This window comes from Panthera leo, chromosome F2 (assembly GCF_018350215.1).
Source record: "Panthera leo isolate Ple1 chromosome F2, P.leo_Ple1_pat1.1, whole genome shotgun sequence".
Taxonomy (NCBI): Eukaryota; Metazoa; Chordata; class Mammalia; order Carnivora; family Felidae; genus Panthera; species Panthera leo.
The window spans coordinates 37,646,077-37,653,738 of NC_056695.1; positions in this window are offsets into that span (position 1 = coordinate 37,646,077).

Consider the following 7,662-nt stretch of genomic DNA (forward strand, 5'->3'; position numbering starts at 1 on the left):
GGAAGGAAGGAAGGAAGGAAGGAAGGAAGGAAGGAAGGAAGAGAGGGAGAGAGAGAGGGGGGCAGGGGATGAGGAGGAGGGGAATGGAAGAGAAGGGAGAAGGGGGAGGGAAGAAAGAAAGAAAGAAAGAAAGAAAGAAAGAAATTAGAGATCCCTTCTCGTGGCCTCCAGAGGTAGCTCTATATCGAGCCTTATGTGTAATATTTCATTGCATGATTTTATACACTTTCTACATATGTTTGTATTCATTATCTGTATACTACTCTTTATGTTTTAAACTGCTTAAAAATAATATCCTATAGGACATATCTTTTTTGAATTTGATCTTCCCACTTTTCATTCTATTTTTGAGATTTATTAATGATCGATGTAGATCTAGCTAATTCATTATAATTGTTTTATGGTATTTATTGTATTAATAAATAAGTGTATTTATTTCATACTTATGGACAGTTAGATTGTTTACACTTTTTGCTACAATAAATACTGTTGAAGCAAATCTCTTTTTTATAGTTCTTACAAATCTCCTTGCTTTCTTGCTGACAAAATACCTAGAAATAGACTTGTTGGGTCATTAAATGTTAACGTCTTCAGCTTTGCAAGATATTGCCCAATTGTGATCCCAAGTAGTTGTACCAAATATACTAGCATAAACAATTCTTCATATTCTTAATCAACAGCTGTTACAAGACTAAAATATTGTCAACCTGAAGGGCAGGAAATAATACCTCAATGACGTTTTAATTTATGATTTCTCGTTCTATACCTTCGGGGCACATGGTCATAGCCCATGTGTCAATGGCCTGGGAAATGAAGTCCTGGCCACGGCCACTTCACAGTGATGACTCCACATTATGGAAGAAGCATAAATGCTTGGTGGACAGCTGGATGTCTTAGCCACTGATTACTTTTTCCAATGCTTCCATTGCATTCTCGTTATCAGTAACCAGAAAATATAGGTTAAAATAATCCATTATAATTGGAGATTTATCAGTGTTTCTTTGTAATTCTAACATTTTTGGCTTACACAAATTTTAATGGTCTCTTGTTCAGAGTCTACAAGTTCAAGCTTATTTTGTTTTTCTTATGGTGAATTGTCTATTTTCAGGTGTGTAATGGCTCTCTTTATCCCTAATAATGGTCTTGATTTGTTGTATAATTTTTTATTCATTTACTTTCAAGCCTCCTGTCATTTTTTGTAGACTAGTACAGTAGCTGGTTTAAGTTTTTTTCAATATGAGAAGCTCTTTTTTTAACTGCTATTTCTAGTCTATTTACAGTAGTAGGGGTTACTTATATGTTTAGATTTATTTTGATATATTCTGTTGTGATTTATATTTTTAATTTTTTGCTCATCTTTTCTTTCTATTGAAAAGAACAATTTTTAATTTTTTAATTTTTATTTATTTATCTAATATGAAATTTATTGTCAAATTGGTTTCCATACAACACCCAGTGCTCATCCCAAAAGGTGCCCTCCTCAATACCCATCACCCACCCTTCCCTCCCTCCTCCCAACCATCAACCCTTAGTTCTCAGTTTTAAGAGTCTCTTATGTTTTGGCTTCCTCCCTCTCTAATCTTTTTTTTTTCCTTCCCTTCCCCCATGGTCTTCTGTTAAGTTTCTCAGGATCCACATAGGAGTGAAAACATATGGTATCTGTCTTTCTCTGTATGACTTATTTCACTCAGCATAACACTCTCCAGTTCCATCAACGTTGCTACAAAAGGCCATATTCCATTCTTTCTCATAGCCAAGTAGTATTCCATTGTGTATATAAACCACAACTTCTTTATCCATTCATCAGTTGATGGACATTTAGGCTCTTTCCATCATTTGGCTATTGTTGAGAGTGCTGCTATAAACATTGGGGTACAAGTGCTCCTATGCATCAGCACTCCTGTATCCCTTGGGTAAATTCCTAGCAGTGCTACTGCTGGGTCATAGGGTAGGTCTATTTTTAATTTTTTGAGAAACCTCCACACTATTTTCCAGAGTGGCTGCACCAGTTTTCATTCCCACCAACAGTGCAAGAGGGTTCCCATTCCTCCACATCCTTGTCAGCATCTATAGTCTTCTGATTTGTTCATTTTAGCCACTCTGACTGGCATGAGGTGGTATCTCAGTGTGGTTTTGATTTGTATTTTCCTGATGAGGAGCGATGTTGAGCATCTTTTCATGTGCCTGTTGGCCATCTGGATGTCTTCTTTAGAGAAGTGTCTAGTCATGTCTTCTGCCCATTTCTTCACTGGATTATTTGTTTTTCGGGTGTGGAGTTTGGTGAGCTCTTTATCGATTTGGACATGTCCGATATGTCATTTGCAAATATCTTTTCCCATTCCATTGGTTGCCTTTTAGTTTTGTTGATTGTTTCCTTTGCAGTGCAGAAGCTTTTTATCTTCGTGAGGTCCCAATAGTTCATTTTCGCTTTTTTTTTTTTTTTAACGTTTTTTATTTATTTTTGGGACAGAGAGAGACAGAGCATGAACGGGGGAGGGGCAGAGAGAGAGGGAGACACAGAATCGGAAACAGGCTCCAGGCTCCGAGCCATCAGCCCAGAGCCTGACGCGGGGCTCGAACTCACAGACCGCGAGATCGTGAGATCGTGACCTGGCTGAAGTCGGTCGCTTAACCGACTGCGCCACCCAGGCGCCCCTCATTTTCGCTTTTAATTCCCTTGCCTTTGGGGATGTGTCAAGTAAGAAATTGCTGCGGCTGAAGTCAGAGAGGTTTTTCCCTGCTTTCTCCTCTAGGGTTTTGATGGTTTCCTGTCTCACATTCAGGTCCTTTATCCATTTTGAGTTTATTTTTGTGAATGGTGTGAGAAAGTGGTCTAGTTTCATCCTTCTGCATGTTGCTGTCCAGTTTTCCCAGCACAGTTTGTTAAAGAGACTTTTTTCCATTGGATATTCTTTCCTGCTTTGTCAAAGATTAGTTGGCCATACTTTTGTGGGTCCAAATCTGGAGTCTCTATTCTATTCCATTGGTCTATGTGTTTGTTTTTGCGCCAATACCGTGCTGTCCTGATGATTACAGCTTTGTAGTAGAGGCTAAAGTCTGGGATTGTGATGCCTCCCACTTTGGTCGTCTTCTTCAATATTACTTTGGCTATTCGGGGTCTTTTGTGGTTCCATACAAATTTTAGGATTGCTTGTTCTAGCTTCAAGAATGCTGGTGCAATTTTTGATTGGGATTATATTGAATGTGTAGATAGCTTTGGGTAGTATTGACATTTTAACAATATTTATTCTTCCAATCCATGAGCATGGAATATTTTTCCATTTCTTTATATCTTCTTCAATTTCCTTCATAAGCTTTCTATAGTTTTCAGCATACAGATCTTTTACATCTTTGGTTAGGTTGATTCCTAGGTATTTTATGCTTCTTGGTGCAATTGTGAATGGGATCAGTTTCTTTATTTGTCTTTCTGTTGCTTCATTATTAGTGTGTAAGAATGCAACTGATTTTGTACGTTGATTTTGTATCCTGCAACTTTGCTGAATTCATGTATCAGTTCTAGCAGACTTTTGGTGGAGTCTATTGGGTTTTCCATGTATAATATCATGTCATCTGCAAAAAGTGAAAGCTTGATTTCCTCTTTGCCAATTTCAATGCCTTTGATTTCCTTTTGTTGTCTGATGGCTGATGCTAGGACTTCCAACACTATGTTAAACAACAGTGGTGAGAGTGGACATCCCCTGTCATGTTCCTGATCTCAGGGGGAAACCTCTCAGTTTTTCCCCATTGAGGATAATGTTAGCTGTGGGCTTTACATAAATGGATTTTATGATGTTTAAGTATGTTTCTTCTATCCTGACTTTCTCGAGGGTTTTTATTAAGAAAGTTGCTGAATTTTGTCAAAGGCCTTTTCTGCATCGATTGGCAGGATCATATGGTTCTTATCTTTTCTTTTACTAATGTGATGTATCACATTGATTGATTTGTGAATGTTGAACCAGCCCTGCAGCTCAGGAATGAATCCCACTTGATCATGGTAAATAATTCTTTTTATATGTTGTTGAATTCGATTTGCTAGTATCTTATTGAGAATTTTTGCATCCATATTTGTCAGGGATATTGGCCTATAGTTCTCTTTTTTTTTTTGTTGGGTCCCTGTCTGGTTTAGGAATCAAAATAATGCCGGCTTCATAGAATGAGTGTGGAAGTTTTCCTTCCCTTTCTATTTTTGGAACAGCTTGAGAAGGATGGGTATTATCTCTGCTTTAAATGTCTGGTAGAATTCCCCAGGGAATCCATCTGGTCCTGGACTCTTATTTGTTGGGAGATTTTTGATAACTCATTCAATTTATTTGCTGGTTATGGGTCTGTTCAAGTTTTCTATTTCTTCCTGTTTGAGTTTTGGAAAAGTGTGGGTGCTTAGGAATTGGTCCACTTCTTCCAGGTTGCCCAGTTTGTTGGCATATAATTTTTCATAGTATTCCCTGATAATTGCTTGTATTTCTGAGGCATTGGTTGTAATAATTCCATTTTCATTCATGATTTTGTCTATTTGGGTCATCTCCCGTTTCTTTTTGAGAAGACTGGCTAGAGGTTTATCAATTTTGTTTATTTTTTCAAAAAACCAACTCTTGGTTTCATTGATCTGCTCTACAGTTTTTTTAAGATTCTATATTGTTTTTTCCTGCTCTGATCTTTATTATTTCTCTTCTTCTGCTGGGTTTGGGGTGTCTTTGCTGGTCTGCTTCTAGTTCCTTTATGTGTGCTGTTAGATTTTGTATTTGGATTGCAATGTATTTTCCTCTCAGGACTGCCTTCGCCACATCCCATTTTCATTTGTTTCCATATATTTTTTAATTTCTTCTCTAATTGCCTGGTTGACCCATTCATTCTTTAGTAGGATGTTCTTTAACCTCCATGCTTTTGGAGGTTTTCCAGACTTTCCTGTGGCTGATTCAAGTTTCATAGCATTGTGGTCTGAAAGTATGCATAGTATGATCTCAATTTTTTTATGCTTATGAAGGGCTGTTTTGTGACCCAATATGTGATCTATGTTGGCGAAAGTTCCATGTGCACTAGAGAAGAAAGTATATTCTGTTGCTTTGGGATGCAGAGTTCTAAATATATCTGACAAGTCCATCTGATCCAATGTATCATTCAGGGCCCTTCTTCCTTTATTGATCCTGTGTTTAGATGATTTATCAATTGTTGGAAGTGGAGTATTAAAGTCTCCTGCAATTACCACATTCTTATCAATAAGGTTGCTTACGTTTGTGATTAATTGTTTTATATATTTGGGGGCTCCTATATTCGATGCATAGACATTTATAATTGTTAGCTCTTCCTGATAGATAAACCCTGTAATTATTATATAATGTCCTTCTTCATCTCTTGTTACAACGTTTAATTTAAAGTCTAGTTTGTCTGATATAAGTATGGCAACTCCAGCTTTCTTTTCACTTCCAGTAGCATGATAGATAGTTCTCCATCCCCTCACTTTCAATCTGAAGGTATTCTCAGGTCTAAAATGAGTCTCTTGTAGACACAAATAGATGGGTCTTGGTTTTTTTTTATCCATTCTGATACCCTATGTCTTTTGGTTGGAGCATTTAGTCCATTTACATTCAGTGTTATTATAGAAAGATATGGGTTTAGAGTCATTGTGATGTCTGTAGGTTTCATGCTTGTAGTGATGTCTCTGGTACTTTGTCTCACAGGATCCCCCTTAGGATCTATTGTAGGGCTGATTTAGTGGTGATGAATTCCTTCAGTTTTTGTTTGGGAAGACCTTTATTGCTCCTTCTATTCTAAATGACAGACTTGCTGGATAAAGGATTCTCAGTTGCATATTTTTTCTGTTCATCACATTGAAGATTTCCTGCCATTCCTTCTGGCCTTCCAAATTTCAGTAGATAGGTCTGCCACTAGTCTTACGGGTCTCCCTTTATATGTTAGAGCATGTTTATCCCTAGCTGCTTTCAGAATTTTCTCTTTATCCTTGTATTTTGCCAGTTTCACTATGATATGTCGTGCAGATCGATTCAAGTTACATCTGAAGGGAGTTCTCTGTGCCTCTTGGATTTCAATGCCTTTTTCCTTCCCCAGATCAGGGAAGTTCTCAACTATGATTTGTTCAAGTACATCTTCAGCCCCTTTCTCTCTCCCTTCCTTTTCTGGAATTCCTATTATATGGATATTGTTCTGTTTGATTGTATCACTTAGTTCTCTAATTCTTCCCTCATACTCCTGGATTTTTTTATCTCTTTTTCTCCTTCCTCTTTTTCCATAATTTTATCTTCTAATTCACCTATTCTTTCCACTGCCTCTTCAATCCAAGCTGTGGTTGCCTCCATTTTATTTTTGCACCTCATTTATAGCGTTTTTTAGTGCTCATGACTATTTCTTAGTCCCTTGATCTCTGTAGCAAGAGATTCTCTGCTGTCCTCTATACTTTTTTCAAGCCCAGCAATTAATTTTATGATTATTATCCTAAATTTTGTTCCATTATATTGTTTAAATCATTTTTGATCAATTCGTTAGCTGTTGCTACTTCCTGGAGTTTCTTTTGAGGAGAGTTCTTCCGTTTCATCATTTTGGGTAGTCCCTGGGGGTGGCGCTGAACTGCAGGGCACTTCCCCTGTGCTGTCTGGAGTAATTTGTGTTGGTGGGCAGGGCTGCAGTCAGACCAGATGTCTGTCCCCAGCCCACTGCTGGGGCCACAGTCAGACTGGTGTGTACCTTACCTTCCCCTCTACCATGAGTAGGACTCACTGTGGAGTGGTGTGGTCCCTGTCTGGGCTACTTGCAACCTGCCAGGCTTGTGTTTCTGCTTTGATGGGATCTGGCATACTAGCTGAGGTGGATCCTCTTCCATGGGCCTCTTGTCGATGCTTGCCTCTGGAGAGTCCATTCTGCTAGTCTTCTGGTGGTTTTCTGTGTTATTTAGGCAGGTGTGGGTGGAATCTAAGTGATCAGCAGGACGAGCTGAGCCCAGCACCCTCCTATGCTGCCATCTTCCTAAATTTTCTGCCCCCTAATTTTTATTTATTTTTGAGACAGAGAGAGAGTCCAATGTGGGGCTTGAACTCAAGACCCATGAGATCATGACCTTGACCTGAGCCAAAGGAGGACACTCAACAGACTAAGTCACCTAGGTGCCCTGAAAAGAACAAGTTTTTATTATCTTTTGCCCTTTATCAGTTTGGAAGTTACACAGTGTATTTCTTTCTCTTTTTACTCTTTACCTTTAAATACTTAACATGAATATTTGACTTCATTATGTCTGAAATTACTAAAAATTCTATCCACCTCACAAATACTACAAGGACCTTAGGATTCTTTACTTCTGATCAGTCATCTCCACATTCCAAATTATTTTAAATATTTTGATTATATTTTATTTATAGCTAATCTACCACATTAGTAATTCTTTTTAATTTATTTCATCAGTTCTTTTTTTTCCAATTTTTAAAAATTTGAGTATAGTTGACAACAATGTTACCGTATTTTCAGGTATACAACATACATTATAAGATGTTTTCCACAAGGGTAGCTACCATCTGTCACCATACAGTGCTATCACAGTATCATTGACTAGATTCTTAGACTGTGCCTTTTACTCCCGTGACTTCTTCATTCCGTTCCTAGAAGCCTGTACCTCCTACTCTCTTTCACCCATTTTTCTCATTCCCTGGCCTCCTTTAT